At 36.4% G+C, this 17,847-nt stretch overlaps 1 protein-coding gene across 4 annotated transcripts in view; it reads right to left on the reverse strand.

Annotated features, from left to right (window-relative positions):
- The window catches only part of LOC129771009 (uncharacterized), a 493,902-nt gene that overhangs the window by 362,756 nt on the left and 113,299 nt on the right, over positions 1-17,847 (reverse strand). The gene's annotated exons all lie outside the window — the stretch shown is intronic.

Raw genomic sequence — 17,847 nt, forward strand, 5'->3', positions numbered from 1 at the left:
TTTGAATAAATTTGGGTATAACTTTGTAGTACGAGGTTTTGCGTTAGAATGTTATGTACCACAATGAAGCTTACCTTTTACCCTTTCAATGAAAAATAACCAGAGAATCATTTATTTGACATTTTTCTTTTATTCAACGTCTTTATATTTCAGAATAAATTGACCAACTAACCCCACACACGGGGTAAGTTGGTCAATAATAGGCATGTTCTTTTTGAGCAAATAATAAGCTTTTTCCATTAGAAGTTTCCTTTATTAAAAATTAATTGATTAAATCAAAACAGAAACAGTTAACAAATATCATGTAGCAAGTAGAAAAACAAATTCATGAAAACTTCAAATTATCATCGTTGTTGGAAATTAGTCAGGCAATCTTTTCTAGCGATTACGTCTCTCTTCCACTTTGTGGCGCACCAGAGATGCCAGGTTTGAAGACATGTCTTCATATTGATTTTGTGAATACATTTTGAAGACGTTATGAAATATGTGTAGACATTTCAGTATGACAGCGTACGTGGATTTTTAAAAGATATTATTTCCATGAAATTCTAACTATTGGCCGAAAATATCGTCAAAAAAGTAGGGCTTTAGTCTGAGCGAACGAAGCGGTCTGAATACATATTGTCTCTAGAAGACATTAGTTCATTTGCACTCGAAAATTCAAATGATTGTGACATTGAATTTCTATTATTTTGGCCCTGATAAGTTTAAGATTAGATTTGATTCGCATTTTTAAATAATTTAATCTGTGTAGAATCCAGCTCTTAAACCGACTGCTGAACGCAGCGTATCTTGAAAACGCACCATTAGTGTTGCGCAATTGGTCAGTTTTTAGGCAGTTCCTTTTCCTCGATCACTTTTAATTTTGCTTTAATCGTTAGAGTAACTATTAGCCGGTCACCAGTAGCCATAGTTGGAAAGTACATGTGTTATATCGCAATAAAGATTGGATTCTAGATTTTGGACTACGAGAAATAGTAGCTTACTAAAAGTATATGCGTCGTTGTTTGGTGAATATTTAACCCCGAAAGTTTAAGCTCGTGATTCGACTCCCTGATAAAACAGACCCTACTATACAATAGATTAACCTAGATTATTCAAACGACCACTTCACAAATCGAAGGATTTCCGGTTACATACCTTTTCTACAATTAGTTTCATGGATATGGTTTGAGTTACAACTAAAATTTCAAAGCTGAAATAAACAAAGAGTTATCTCAGTTCCGTTTTTTTGTGAAGAACTTTCCTTCGATATTATGGTGAAGACATTTTCTCGTACCATGTCAAGACTTTTGAAAAAAATACCTGGCATCCCTGTGACGCACAACCGCTTGCATTCTTGCTTGCATTTGTTTTGATGACATTTGTATCGTTCGCCCCAAAGTATATAGAAATAGCCTCCAGGTGTGCTACATTACTCAATGCAATATTGTGAGTTCTGATATTCAATGTGGGCGTTTATTATAGTTAATGAAAATTTTACAGCCAAAAATATAAATATGACAATTATATTGCAAGTGGTATGTGTGGTGGTTGTCTCGTTTCAAATACACAGGGTTTAGCAGTAAAACATATGCTTTCTATAGTTATTTATACACGGCATACCTGAAAATTTTATATGCGTTGCTCTCAAACGAGCAATTTGTGTGACCAACTAGACCCTCTATATATGAAAAAGAATATTCGTGAAAATTCAATAAAAATAATTTTAAAAGCGATTTCCATTAACACTTAAAGCTAATAAGTACAATAAACCTTTGTTTTACGTTTGAGCCGTTTTTTCATGGTTGTTAACCAGTTTCAGAACACATTTTAAAATACGCAAACCGTGAATGATTTTTGGCAAAATCGGAACCATGTCTGTATTTTTTAACCTACTTAATAAAAAGTTTTTCCAATTTGCTTTTTTTTTTTTTGTATCAGCAATTCGCTATTTTTCATACATAGATCGCTAATTTTTTGGACGCTCAGATTCCAAGATATCGTCACTGACCAATTTACCTCTATGACCAACTAGCCCCGCCCTACCCTACTAGATCAGTATAGATGAAGCACTCAATTAATATAATTTTTTTTTTCATCTAGCTCTGGAATTCAAAGATAATTTTCTTTTCAGAATGGCGCCCGAGGAAGAATCGAGATAACAAAATGACAATGTTACGTCCGAGAGTCCAAACGTTGACGTTTCTCGCTACTCCCGCTGAATGGAAGGTGGTTTATGTTTCATGGTGAGGCGCACCGACCAAGGGGCCGTGACAATCCCTCCAGGTACGTCAGATCACCGATTAACCTTCTCATCTCTTCGAACCGTAAGAATTTGATGATTGATATTATCATTCTAATCCTGAACCTAAAACTGAACAAATCGTTTCTATAAAAAAAAGATGTAATAAAATGTAAGAGTACTCCCAGTGCATTAAAATTAGGATGAAATACAGAAACAACACAATACCAGTACATTCCATAAAATAATACTACACAGCATATTGCCCATTGTATTCTCTAGCAATATTAGCAATGAATGAGAAACTGTACACAGTTCCGTCGAGTGGAGCAACTCAATCAAGAGCAAACTTACCCAGCAAATATACCCAAAGCGAAAAAAAAACAATGTAAAAATAAAATAAATTTCCCATTGTTTTTTTTTCACTTGTTTCAAATTCATAAAGTCAGCAAATATAATGCAGCGGAGGGAAGAAATAAAAACCAGGCTGAACAAGAGAACAAGAAAAAAGGACAGGATATTCAGAAAGACTTGCTTCCCTGGCAGGTTTAAATTATGAGATGCTTTCCCCGGCAGAAAGCAAAGGAAAGCGGGAGAATTTTCCAGTGGTAAACAGAAGCTTGCAAGTCAGTGCAAACTTTCCGAAGGAATGGAAACTCAACTCATCAAAATCAAATTATATCAAATGCCCGGGAGCTATGCTTGGCAATAAAAATACACTGATCTCAGAGGAAAAAAGCGAAATCTAAACTTTACATGGTGATTTGTAACGAACAGATTGTTTGCTTCCTCCGCATAGAGTAAGTTTCCCGAAAGTTTAAAATGAATATATTTTGACTGATTTTATTTTGCATTTCAGAAGCCGGGTAAATTTCATGACAGCTGGATATGTTTCAGATTACTGAGCGCTCGCTCAAAGTGTCGTATGCAAATGTAGCCATCAAAACGGTGCTCATTTCCAATGCAAATCACGTTCCATCGTTCACCCTTCAGTCACTGTTGAACGCATCGGACCGGTCGATTTCAAAGCCCTTATCGTCGCTATTACCCTCATCCATTCCCTGGCCACATGACATGGAGCACAAATTTGAACATCACAAACGAGTGTCCCTTTCGCGCTATCAGTTAGAATTCCCAACATACACTCACGAGCAAAGAAAAAAAACACTATCATGTCCCCAACAACCAGTCATCTAACGCGTCGAACGTGCTTTGGCCGAACTTGGCCGGACAAAACCAGCACCCGACAAATGTTCCTTTATCGCACCAGTTTCAGTGCGAGTGCTAGGAATCCTGGGGCGGGGGAAAGAGCTGAGGCATAACTCATTTAATTCCATATATTATTACTCTGCATTTTAGGATAAATGCTTCGTCGCTTGGTGTGGAGAACTGCCACAATCTCTCTCTCTTCAGTCCGGGATAACATCCGGCCTGATGTGCAGGATGTTTTTTGTTCACTCTCCATGATGGTTTAATTTAATTGCAGGCCAGGATTTCATTACGGCGAATGCGTTTCATGGGTGGATTTGTGTGTAATGGAACGCCGCTGGAAATGATATTCTAATTTGATTAGTACAAATGTGGAAAAATGGTTGCACCCTAAGTGGTGCGGACTCAATCCACTTCATTTTCAAGCAAATTCATGCATGTTTTCAAGCGATTTCTTGCAATAAATTTTCAGACCACCAGGGATGCCAGATTTACAAACATGTTTGTAAATTTACAGACATATCTGTAAAATACTTATTTTTGTTGTAGACTTTTTGGATATAACAATATTTCACAGGTTTTTGAAAAAATAAGAGGCTCTATTCATCACATCAAAGATATTTCACTCACCATATGACATTTTTCCATAGTTTAGTTTGGAACTCACACACATAAGTACTTTTGCCCTGACATCATTACAGACGAAAGAGAGTATACGGTTATTCACAATTAATGAAAAATTTCATTCTCTGCAGGTAAGGAAAAATCTTGAACGAAAATTGTCTCTGATAATTATATTCTGTTCTAGATAAGATTGTTTTGCTGAAATGCAAGGAGATTTATTGAAAAATAGTTAAGTTAGGGTCAGGACTATGTCTTCTGAGTATTTTAACAACATCGAATAAAAATTTTCATTCTATTTTCAACAACTTACATTCGCTTTCGGGTCTGCTTATGACGAAATATGGGTTACTGTTCGATATTGTAACCACAGACATGATACATGGCCGTGTGGTGATCTAAAACTTGTATAGCCTTGCATGGCGGATGGAAAATATACACTGCATTTTCTTATAAATTTCATCAACGATAAGACCGCAAGCCTTGGTGGATGTCCAATATATCAACGAAGAAATACAGATTTTTATAAAAATTAACAGCGCGTATGTATGTGTAGATCGTTGAAATATTTAAACACACTTACAACACATAAGTTATTAAGTGGTCCGAAAAATCAATTTCTTTTCACATTTTCCCAAAAATCACAAATGAAAATTATTAACTTTTGAATCACCGAACCGATTTAGATGATCGACATATAAAATTGAAACTAATGACAAAGCCTTTTATTGGAAAATATTTAACTTGCGAAAAAATTATTATATTTTAGTAATTATTGATTGTAGTCGTTTTTTATTTTTTTATGACTCTGGACTAGAGGGCGCTATATATTTTTATATTTTTTCTTGAAAGCTGAGGATTTTTTACATATCATATCTTGATATCAGAGATGCTATTTTTTCGTTTTTTAGATATGATTTTTTCAAAGTTAACCGGTGGTTCGAAAAATCATTTTTCCCCCTTTGTCCAAAAATAACTTTCCGCAAAAAATCATAACATCTGAACTACTGAACCGATTTAGATGATCGATATATTAAATTGAAGCCAATAAGCATAATTTGAAAAATATCACACTTGCGGGAAGATTGGATTCTAGTAGCATAGGTCTAGTTTAGTCACATATGAATATTGATCGAAGACTTAAAACATGTTAAATTTACAAAATTATAACTTAAAAACGATAATTGCAGCATCTCGGATGTCGAGATATGTTTGGTAAATAATCCTCAGCTTTCCATAAAAAAATATAAGAAAAAATAGAGCGCTCCTATCTTTAACCGAGAAAACTATGAAAAACTAACTCAATCAATAATTACAAAAACAAAAATTAAATTTTTCTCAAAAGTAATATTTTTTCAAAGAAAAATAACTCGTCAGCTTCAATTTGATATGTCGATGATATGAATCGGTCCAATAGTTCATAAGTTATGACTTTTTGTAGTGGGAAAAATGGGGAAAATTGTTTTTCGAACCATCGATTAGTTCTGAATATTTCAAAAACGAAAAAAATAGCATCTCTGATATTGAGATATTTTATGTAAAAAACTCTCAGCTTTCAAGAAAACATATAAAAAAATATAGCGCCCCCAAGTCCAAAGCCATGAAAACATTAAAAAACGACTACAATCAATAATTACGAAAATAGGATCCATATTATCTGCAAGTTCAATATTTCTCAATTAAAGCTCATTGGCTTCAATTTGATATGTCGATCACATTTGATATGTCGATCAAATTTATAACTTTCGAACCACTTAACCGATTTAAGTGGTTCGAAAGTTATAAATTTTTGAAAAAAGTCATTTTGGGAAAAGTGGAAAAAATAATTTTTTGGATCACCCTAAAATGGAAATGGGCACCCGAATGAAAAAAATAAAAAAACACGAGTTTGATGTTTTGCGATAAAGAACAAAATTACCACTTTTGACGAAGATCTGAGAACCACTATATTGGTTTGGCATGGAATGGCTGTATATGTATACAAAATACAATCTTACGTGCATCGCGATGTACAAAGTATTAATGAATATGTGAAAATTAACGTTAAAAGACATTTCTATAGATCTGCACACTTTTACAGACTTTTCCACATTTTTAACAGACATTCACATATTTTTACAGACTTTTTTTTAAAATCATCTGGCATCTCTTCCTTCCACTTTTTATCGAATATTTTCAAATCGCAGGAGTAAACATTTACGTGACTTTGACTTCGTTTGTTTTTATTTCGTTCGGAAAAACGTTATGTCAAAGAGAGGGGACATTAAAAATGCGTTGCTTAGTGAAAGACTGAGATGCTCTTTCAGAGATGCAATGGTTAATTAAACAATTAACGGGAAAATGTAGTTCGTTCATTTTATAATTTTAATTATTTTTGCCCTTGACAACAATACCTCTTTTATAGTGTTGATTATCATAAGGAAAATAACACTCCTGATCGTTGGATCTCTTTTGACATTTCAATTGGATCTTTTTTGACAGCCGTTTTGATTCAGTCCGCACTACCTAGGTTGCACCTAATGAAATTTCGCTCCATCGTCTGCAACTAGCGTTCTGAATCACTCAAATCATTGTTATAATAAGCTGTACACGAAGTAGCCCATGAATGTGGGGACTGGTTCTTAATTAGTGATACTATGGGCGCAAATTGCGAATGCTCGAAGAGCGGAGTATTATAGATTGCCTTCTTACCCCGAAAGTATCAAGACAAATGTCATTTCATTGTTGTCACAAAAGCCGACGTTATAAGAACATGATTCCACCTGACAGTGAATGTATGAGCGTCAGAACCAATCTCGATGAATGGCGCTCATAGATTTCTGAATTGGTAAAAAGCCTCCATTAAAAACTTCGAATTCAAAAAACATGCTCAAACTACCTGATCGAAAAAGCACCTTCACATTACTGTAATAAAATCGTGGTGCGATTTTGTTCATAACTTCAAATCCATGGTAGAACTCGATGAAATGATACAGAGCGTCGGTTTCCTTGCCGCCTGGTGAAGAGAATATATAGTTCATGCATCACACGCACACATATTGTTGTTGGTTTTTATGCATTGCCAAATATAGCTTGCAATGGTTACCATGAAGCGGTTTTAATGTTTTATTTATTTGAAACTTGAAATAATTGCGGTGACTGAACAAAGCTATAATCGTCCGTGACCTTTCGTATTATTATTTGTAAATTACCGTATATATTTGTACTACAGGGTCTTTCGGATTGAACGCTCACGCAAAAAAAAAAATCTTTTTTCGCTCCGTTGATGGTAACACTGCATTCCGCACTTCGGGACGATAATATTCGGCTACTCATTCAGTCTGATCGGGTTTTAGTGTCAAGATGTACAATTTACAATAAGGTGTATTTTTAGTGAAATCGTATTACTCGAGCAACCGAAGGCTTAATGAAACTTTATCCTCTTATGGTAATAATTTCAACATGTCTCGTCGTCGAATACTTCCTCTGGGGGTACGTGAAGGACCGTTGCTATGTTAATAAGCCGCAACAGCATCAAAGTTGTAGTGTTAGAGTTGTGCATGAAGAATTGTGTTCACCGTTTAAAACGCTTTATCGAAAAAAGGACATCGAAAATGTCCGAAAATAAGCTTTATTTTGGTTTTTTTTAAAATAAAAATTGGTTCACTTTTGTAGAATTTATTAAAATTTGAGCGTTTAATCTAAAAGACCCTGTACTATTTCAGCTAAAGTGATAAGATGGTCAGAGGTCACCAACCAAAAAAAGCAACGTTTTGTATATATGTATGTTTGTGAACATAAGCTGAAGAATTGTACAATAATAGTTTAACAAGTCTCGTGAACTCGTGAAATTCTTGCAACAATTGCCAAAAGCCGTCAGATGAATATGTTTAATCTCGGCTCCGTGTATCTTACATATAAGTAAAAAAATGTTAGAGATATTTTACTGAAGTCTTCGCACGTGTCCTGAAAATTACACCTGACTTCTAGTATTTCTTTCAATGTATCGACACAGTTGTAATTTTACGGTGGTCCAGACTTTGTTTGGGCCAGGAAAAACTCGTTCAGTCAGTCTACTATCAACATCTTCTGGTTCTTCCGGTATATTTCATCCCAGGCCTATTCGAAGCAGGCCAACTATAGTTTTCAAAACTCAGGAAGAATGCAAATAAAAATCAGGAAAAACTCAAGATAGCTAATATTGGGCTGCCCGGAGAGTTCGTGCCGATTTTTGGGAAAACAAAACCATAATTTTTACAGGCAGGCTTATTCAATTTTATTCTACACTAGCTGACCCGACGAACTTCGTCCCGCCCAAAATTATTGTTTTGATATTAATTCTTTAGAACAGTGGTGGCCAACTCTCCAGCCTTGTTCATGCGGCCCGCAGCCTGATTTGAAAACAAAATCATATGAGCGAAATTAAGAATATGGTTGAAAATTATTCCACGCAATTGAATAAAAATAACTTTGTGATAGTGTGTATCCAAGCTGATCATTTTCTGTTTTCTTTTCCGTTTCTCTTCTCGTTAGTACTCAAAAGGACTTTTTCACGTTTTTGATTCTGTTCTGCTCACACTCGCATAAATTCGTACAAGTAACGGCAGTTAAACCGGGTTTGCCTCATCCTGTACTGGGAAATTGGCTGAGTAGGGAGCAAAAATTATTTGTTTGAAAGTTTGAAAGAACGAGCTGCCGACTATATATTTTATTTAGTGGTGATAGATGAGAGAGGGATTTTGAAGTTAACGAGAAATTGGCTTGCCTTTTTCCTATGGATGTAGGATTCGAGGATGTCTTGAAGGATATCGTCCAAATCATCAATCAACTCGCACGTATTGGATCATTGTGAGTTCCAAGCTTCGTTTCTTTATACTTTTTTTCACTCGAAAATGAACTCAAGTTCAAACAACAAAAGGGAAATTTTAATTTTGAGAATTTCTCAAGTGTCGACAACTAGGAAAAATGTTCATGCACTCCAGTCGATTAATGTTGAATTTTCTCGTAGATTTTGGTACTTCAAAGCACATGAAAGAATTTTCCAATTTTCTGTACCCCATTCAGTTTCGATAATGCACATACCGCTGAAAACATGCAGATGAAACTCATTCAAACGCAGTGTGATTTAGAGTTTTGTGACAAATTTGAAAACCATGATATCTTGGATTTCTACTCCAGATTTGTTCCAGAAGCGCGATTTCCAAAACTAATGAAACATGCTTATTTTATTACTCATATTCAAGCTGATTTAGATAAAATGGCTCAAGAAAAGTAGTTCGAGTGAAATCGAAACGGTGTTGGAATATGTTTGTATTTAAGCTTTTTCTATATTGAAACAAGTAAAAAATATTGTAGAAACTTTTCAATGATTGAAAGAACGTCCAATTTAATCGTGATACCGTAATATTTGCCTACAAACATGCGAACTTACTGCGATATTTGCAGAATTACAGTGAATTTTGTAAAACGCTATAAAAATCCTGTGTTTGACACTTTTTTGAAATCGATGCAAAAAAATTATTTTTTTTTCGTCAAAGTTACGAATTATCTGGTCTAAGCCACGGGGACCATTGAGGGTGGGCTATTCACTTGAGTGCGCATCTTTTCACTTGGCTAGCTCGAGCTTGATCCTCGGAGGCTCAAGGTCAGCTCGCTCTCTATGTGGACGCAAATCAAGGATTCAGTTTTCAAATAAAACTTAACATGTTTATTAACTTACATATGTGTGTGTGGGTGTGTGATAGTGTGATGTGGCCAGGCGGAATCTCGTTGTGATAAGCCTAGCCGCGGCTTAGAGTCCCTGTTGCGTTGGCGACTCAAATTGCTCGTCGATTTGGTATTTTGTCGACGACAGCAGTATCCCTCTGGATTGGCGTGATCAGCGGAAGTAAAGTCCAAGATAAAACTATTGGATCCTGATGAGAAAAATGGAAAATCCAAAGTTGCTACTGGGTCTTGTTCTTCATCGGAATTCATACCTGATCCTTCCATCCTTTCAGGTCGAACGGTCGTTTTCAAATGCTTTATTCGAATATTATAGAATTGGATCGTTCAATAAGCTTTTGTTGTGCCTTCGATAAAGAGCTTTATTGTAGACCCAGTAGTGCTTTCTTTTTCCCATCGTTCCCTTTTTCGGATGTCGTTTATTAAACCACCTATTGCTCAATCCACGACTTTTATGGCGTTTTCGCCCGACAACAACGATTTCTATGTATAAACGATACATATTCAAATTTTTTCCCAGTTATATCAGAAATGCTCCAATGATCCGTCCTAGGTCCAATTTTGCTCACTCTTTGCATCAACGATCTGCCAGGAACTATAAAAACTGTTCTTTGCATGTTTTTGCGAAGGATGTCCAGATTTACACAAACTACAACAATGTTAACGATGATTTAAAATCTATAAAAATTTGGCCATATATAAATTGTTTGAAAATCAATGAACAAAAATCAAAAGCACTTTAGATGTAGGTAAGGACGGGGTAAGACGGCCACCCTAAGCATGGAGTACAATCAAACACAATGTAGCACGGTACTGATTTCGACATTTGGAAGCCCCTCGGTTCGTTGTTTTGGAATTCAGATCCAACACAATCTGTGTGGTTCTGGGATTCTCTCTTCTTACCACGTATTGGATGTTTGGCAACGCGAGTGCAGCTCCCGATTTTATATTTGAGCGACCTGCCATAATAGGCGCTGGATGTTCTTCGGCGGTTGATTTAGCCAAGACACCCTCATACCAATACACCTGAAAGACTCATGCTTTCCTTTTTTGACATAGGACTACGTCTGGGTGGGTGCCAAATCAGAAAACATGTCACATTTTTAGGAAATAAAGTTAACGTTAATAACTATTTTTGCTGGGAGCGGATTTTAACGATTCGCATACCAATCGAATCGGAAATTTTCTAAGATTTGTTTGATATGCTATACATTACAATCCCATAGTCTGTATATGGTTTAAATTGATGAAATTTGGAAGCATTCGAATTTCCCCATACATTTGTTCTGTCCATCTGTGTGTTTTCCCGAACAGAGCTGTCAATAACGGGCAACTTATGCAGCCGCTAGAATAGAAACAACGAATGGGAATAGCGAAAAGAGAATATTTGCGAAGTAAACTCCACCTTTGCATAGTAGGTAGGTTGTCGCTAGCGTATAAGTATTGCATCTTCTCTGAGGAAAATTCTCAGAATCTTTCTGTGCCCGGAACAACCAAGGTCGCCTATTCTACTCATTTTGTGTTTTATGTTTCCCCTCGAGCTGTGAACGCTAACGAATATTTCACTTGAAGTGCATTTGACATTGCAATTATCACAACCATCCGACTCAGTGCAATGCGTACATTGATGTAAAGGATGTGTCACATCAAATTGCATCACGGAAAAAACGCTGTAGAGATTCGCCCAGTAGACCGATCCTTTTGAAAATTTTAGACAGTAAAAAAAACTATTAAACAACTTTTGGTATTTTCTTTTTATTCATACTTCGAGCCCAAGCCCGTATGCTCGCACCTTCCTCTTTACCCCGTCCATAAGGTTCTGTACAACGTCAGGTTGTAGTTTTTTTTGAACAGAAATCCATTTTCTCTTGAAGTCCGCCTCCGATTTGACAACTTTTGGGTTCTTCCGGAGGGCCTGCTTCATAATCGCCCAATATTTCTCTATTGGGCGAAGCTACGGCGCGTTGGGCGGGTTCATTTCCTTTGGCACGAAGGTGACCCCGTTGGCTTCGTACCACTCCAACTTCTTCTTCTTCTTCTTCTTCAATGGCACTAACGTTCCTAGAGGAACTTCGCCGTCTCAACGTAGTATTACTTGCGTCATTTTTATTAGTACTTAGTTGAGATTTCTATGCCAAGTAACACGCCTTGAATGCATTCTGAGTGGCAAGCTCTAGAATACGCGTGATCACAGTGCAAGTCGGAGGAAATTTCTTTGACGAAAAATTCCCCCGACCAGAACGAGAATCGAACCCGAACACCCGGCATGTTAGTTGTGACGCTAACCACTCGGCCAAGGGAGCACAACCACTCCAACACGTCCTTTGAATAGTGGCACGAAGCGAGATCCGGCCAGAAGATGGTCGGGCCCTCGTGCTGCTTCAATAGTGGTAGTAAGCGCTTCTGTAGGCAATCCTTAAGGTAAACCTGCCCGTTTACCGTGCCGGTCATCACGAAGGGGGCGCTCCGCTTTCCGCAAGAGCAGATCGCTTGCCACACCATGTACTTTTTGGCAAACTTGGATAGTTTCTGCTTGCGAATCTCCTCCGGAACGCTGAATTTGTCCTCTGCGGAGAAGAACAACAGGCCTGGCAGCTGACGAAAGTCCGCTTTGACCTAGGTCGCTTCGTCAGCATTTCGGTGTACAGCTTCCGGGCTCGCGTCTTCCCCACCATGTTTTGCCTTTCGTCGCGGTTAGGAGCCTTCTGAACCTTGTATGTACGCAGGCCCTCCCGCTGCTTGGTCCGCTGGACGAATGAACTTGACAAATTCAGCTTATTGGCGACATCCCGGACCGAACTTCTCGGATCACGTCTAAACTGCTTAACTACGCGCTTGTGATCTTTTTCACTGACGGAGCATCCATTTTTGCCGTTCTTCACCTTCCGGTCGATGGTTAGGTTCTCGAAGTATCGTTTTAGTACTCTGCTGACCGTGGATTGGACGATTCCCAGCATCTTACCGATGTCCCGATGTGACAACTCCGGATTCTCGAAATGAGTGCGCAGGATTAATTCACGACGCTCTTTTTCGATCGACGACATTTTTCCAAATTTACGAAAAATTGACAGCATGGAGTTGGCCAACGTGATCTATACACTCTTATCTGATTATAAGCGAAAGCTGAAGATATAATTCCTAAAAAATTAATTTCTCCAGCGTTTTTTCCGTGATGCAATTTGATGTGACACACCCTTTAAAGAAACAAATTGCGACAAATGACCAGGTGACACCTTTTCAGGGTCACCGGAACTTGTTGCTAAAGAGTTATTTATGAAATTTCGACGTATTCGCAAATAATATCCGAAATGATAAGCAAATTTCAAAAACAGGAGGTGGGTTATATCTATGGTATAACCGCAAGGGTGACGTAGGACTATCGTTGATTTAGAGATCATTTGTTTGAAGTTGAATCTGAATTCATTCTGAATGAATGAATTTGGAGAACTTCGAAAACGAGAGCGTTACGTTGGAGGTAAAAGGTTTTATGCATCCAATATTGGATACGGAAATATCCTACTGATGGGGAAGAATAATCTTCAGAAGCTATCCTGTTGCTTGCGATTGATTGAAAAATCACAAAACCAAATGTATTTGGTCACAGTGTTACATGGATAGAAAAATAAACTCTTTCACATGAATGTAATTTTAAATTCCCAGAGGAACTGGCAGATTATTTTCAGTAACGATTAGATATTTCCACATTTTCCTCGATACTGGAAGCCCACCAGTGGTTTATGCTAACTCGATAAACATCTGTTAATAGCACTTGATTGAAACATATTTGATCACAGTGTTACATGGATAGAAAACATTCAAATAAACTCTTTCACTTGAATGTATTTTTAAATTCCCAGAGGAACTGGCAGATTATTTTCCGGATCTTTCTCGATGCTGAATGGCATCCAAACGGAAAGAATTCCGCGCGTGTATGTGTGTGTGTGTGTGTGTGTAGCGGCTGCTTCGATATCTTCCCGGGGAACCGTTTGTGGCATCACTCTCCTCCTGATGGATTCCCTTCTGGCCTAAGGTGCACAAACAGGCTCTTGGTGACACCGTTCATCCGTGCTTTCATGATAAACGAAGAGCTTCACCACAACAGCGACAACATGCTCCAATCGCTGTTCAATTTGAACTGAGTGGATTTCCGAGCGGCGCTCGCTTATATACCAATTGGTGATTTCAATAGCCTGTTTTGAAAGCAATTTTAAGACTATTGAAACAATTTTTTGGATCAGAAAGTAACAAGTATAGAACGCGTAGACATTCTATCTTTCGAATGAAGTGTTTATCATACCATTTCGTTCAGTTGTTTAGGAGCTATTAACACTCAAAATCTCGGTCTCCGGCGTAACGATTTCGTTTTCGAAACTTTGATTTTACACGCCGGTATAGAAATGAAAGACGTAGTCCTACGTCAAAAAATATATATTGCGTAGTCCTACGTCCAAAGCAGTCGTGTCTCGGATACAACCCATCGATTTTTTAAACGGTTTTATGTAGCTTGCCCAATAATTTGTATGTTTGTATGTTTGTAACATGTTTGTCTGTAGCGCTTCACCACATTAATAGAAATTTGAACCCCTTCCTGTTGACCGATTGATCAAAAATTTGGAACACACCTTTATCTCTGCAGTCATTATAAAACTGCGTATTTCATGATTTTAAAAATCCCAGATGGCGGCCGCCACAAAATGGCGGATTACATATTTTTTCAAAACCTCGATTCTCGAGCGGGAACACACCTTGATTTTTAATGTTAAGAAATTAGAATAAATCGTTTCATATATCAAGTTATTTTTAACACTATTGCTACCATATACAATTTTACACTCACACTTGGACTAAATTTTCGCAATAAACGATCGGTCATTGATATGAAATTTTACGAAGCAACCCCCGACTTGCATATATTTGCAATGACGATTTCCCCCAGGCAGCTTGGTTTTGATGTCTCTGTTAGGGAACACATTTCGGTAGGAACAAAAGTCCCCCCTACTTTTATGTAATGATGATTTCCCAAAGGCATCTTGGTTTTGATGTCTCTGTTAGGGACCCGCCGCATGTGTCGTCAATTTCGACCAATCAGAAGTGGAGTGCCGAAATCTATTGACGCAAAAATTTCATCAATCCATCATGAATGACTGAGCAATAAGTGTTTGAAATTGGACAATTTCCACGACGTACTCGATTTTCGATTTTCGATTTGTACCCCAATATGTTTCCGAAAGACGTAATCCTACGTCAAAATGAAATTCAACCGAACGTACTTGCTCCTATATTCTATATTCGATGACGATGAATAACTACAATTTTATTGGAGAATACGGAATATTCTGTTGAATCGATTGCGAAGATTCTGTGAACATATCATACCAATAACATATGTAACTTTTCTGGGAAAATAATCTTCATAAACTATATCACATTTCACGTGATTCGTTTTCATTGTTATTTGCGCTTGTTAGATTAAAAGCTAAAAGAGGAAGCAAGTTGCAAGTTTGAGAATGAGAATAATAATTGCGCAACTCGGTTAGGCCTCTGTTTATTCCAAAAAGTTGTTTTCTTAGGCGCACATGTGTTTTTTTTTCATCCTCAAAATTTTCACCGGACGGCGTAATAGTAAATCTGAAAGCGAGGGAAGTAGTGACGACGAAATAGTGCGTTAGAAGAAAAGTATCGAGTATTATCTCATCGAGTTCCGATTCCGATATTGAGAAACTATACGCAAGTGAAGACCTGACGATATGTAGACGACATAAAGATATTAAAGTTTTTTATATTAAATTCATGATTGTGATTGTTCTCAAACGGTTTATTGTTTTTCCAATAACTTTGTCAAACATAATATTTTAATAAGACATTTTTTAAAAGTAAGATCAATCATTTGAATTGCGCCCTTTTAAAAAAATTAGTCATGTAATAATTAAAATTGTAATTTTAGGTAGTTTCCATCATTTGTACTTAGTTTCAAAAAAAACACTACTGAATTAAATGACTATGAAAACTGAATGAAGTTAAAGAAAAAATATTTTCTGGAGTTTTTTCACTCAATTCTATCTTTTTCTTTGAATAAGTGATCTGCAACACCTCTGCAGAATATAAATCTCATTGCTATTAGGCATTCGCTAACAAGGTGTACACGTGTTCTGTTAATCTTTTTTTTTATTCGTTTGAGAATTAGTTCGTTCTTCTAAACCAGACATGAGTGCATTACCCCTGCTGAAAGCGTGACATAAAATGCTTGTACTTGAACTGATTCATTTATTATAGATCTACAAAAAGACATGATGGGACAGCTATGCCCAGAATATCAACATGGGATGGTTGAGGATGATGTTGTTTTTTGAAAAGTTGGAAACAAACAATAAGTTTTTTTTTTTGTGGTTTTCTAGAAGATTAGGCATAAAAACATAGTTTTATGAAGAAAAGTAAAAATTGTCGAAAAGTAACATGGGACAACTATGCGTAAAACGGCAGTGAAAGTCTCCCAAATAAAGACAAAAAAATCCTATGTTATTATGCGAACAAATAAATAAATAATCCCGGAAAAAGCACAATATTGTTTTGGAAACAAAGCAATCTTGTCATACTATCAGTTCACCAGGGTCAATATATGATATTTACGCTTGGAATTCTTGAAATATATTCCCTTTTTATCCACTGTTACGATTTAAAAATAACTTTCTGTTGAATCTCTGTCAAATCATGTGGAACCCATCATCAAACCTACCTTTCTCATGGCTTTTCTGGGTTCAAAAAAAAAATAACTTACTTACATATTTAATTTTAATTAAACTAATCAAACTAATCAAACCTTTTATTACGCCTGAGATAATATTTCTTATTCGAAGGTACTATCTTTCCTAAAAGAACTTCATCGCCTTAACGTCGTGTTACTTGCATCATTTCTTATTTTCATTAGTACTCAGCTGGAATTTCTATGCTAAATGACGTGTCTTCTGTGTGGCAAAGTTCGCGAATGTCAGTGCAAGACGTAAGATATTTCCTTTACGAAAATCTCCCAGCTAGAACGGGAATCAACTCGGCCACGGGAACCACGTACGGTAACGTTATGAATATTGTACAAAAAGGACAATAGTTTGAAAAATAGAATCGAGAATAGTTAAGCAACGCTTCTTAGAAGCTCGCAGCTCAATGTGTCAGCTTACACCTTTATTCTAGGAGAGCTCACTTGATCTCGCCTCAGAAATCAATCAATTTTAGCATTCATCAACTTCAAAGTTCATTGAAGTATACGCAAATATCAGGACAAAAAAGGTTTCTTTGTTAATATTTATATCGTGTAACTACCTAACTGCAAGTAATGAAATCCAAAGTATTTCAAAGGGCCTGGCCGGGTAAGGGAGTAAAAAGTGCCCCCAAACCAAATCACTAGCTGTATGGCAAATATTGTAAAGGATGTTAAATAAGAAACTTTGGCGGTTTATTTGAACCCCTATGTGGTTTGACGTAGGATCTATAGTGAAAAACGTACTTTTTCGTTTATTTCACGCCATCCTCAATAGATCCGAGATAAAAATTTGAAAAAATACTGAATGTGCATCTTACCACGGTGTATCAAGAAAAATTATCAAAAAAATATTTCATCAAAAATTTTAGTACTAAAAAAAATATTTAATTTTTGAAAATTTGTTTTGGGATTTTGAGATTCAGTACTACTCTAATTAATTTTTAAATGTGCTCTTACGGCTTTTCTAGATTGATAAATATCTTTAAGCTGTTTTTTTTCAAATATCTAATAATAAAAAAAATTATAATACACAGTTCAAAAAATGTTATAGATTTTGTGGCATTTCGAAATTTTGAAAAAAAATATAACTTTGAGACCACAAATCCGATTTGTTTTTTTTATTTTAATCTTTCAATTGAAAACCACGAATACAATGAAATAATCGATTTCAAAAAAATTAAAATAATAATGCAGACGATGAAGAAAATTATGTTTGTGTCACACAATGCAAAATTCAGGAAAAATTACGCCACATGTAGAAAAAAGACACATACGAACGCATTTGAATAAAAATTTGAGCAGGAGTGGGTCTCAAAGTTATATTTTTTTTTTTCAA

This window comes from Toxorhynchites rutilus, chromosome 2 (genome assembly GCF_029784135.1).
Source record: "Toxorhynchites rutilus septentrionalis strain SRP chromosome 2, ASM2978413v1, whole genome shotgun sequence".
Lineage (NCBI taxonomy): Eukaryota > Metazoa > Arthropoda > Insecta > Diptera > Culicidae > Toxorhynchites > Toxorhynchites rutilus.